Below are 401 nucleotides of genomic sequence, written 5' to 3' on the forward strand. Positions count from 1 at the left end.
GGGGGGGGGGGGGGGAGAAATAATACAATTTAAAAAATGATAGCAAACAAATAAGAAAAACCTTTGTAGCAGGATGTTGCCTGCGTGGAATCGTTGGCAGCAGACAAACAAAAGAATTAAAATACATGTACATGTAATAATAAAATTCCTGTAGAAATGAGGAGTCGCTGAACATGTTTGCTTTGAAAATTATAGTAGCTTACACGTTAAAAAGAGCCTTTCTTACTTATTTTTCATGCTGTTATTTTCTTTATAACACTTTATTTTATTTCTTCTTGTACTACTACTGCTGCTGTTGCTGCTGCTACTGCTCTGCTGCTGTTACTGCTATTGCAGCTGTTGCTGCTGCTACTACTATTACTACAACTACTACTACTACTACTACTACTACTACTATTACT

The sequence above is a fragment of the Aplysia californica genome, unplaced genomic scaffold (genome assembly GCF_000002075.1).
Source record: "Aplysia californica isolate F4 #8 unplaced genomic scaffold, AplCal3.0 scaffold01187, whole genome shotgun sequence".
Lineage (NCBI taxonomy): Eukaryota > Metazoa > Mollusca > Gastropoda > Aplysiida > Aplysiidae > Aplysia > Aplysia californica.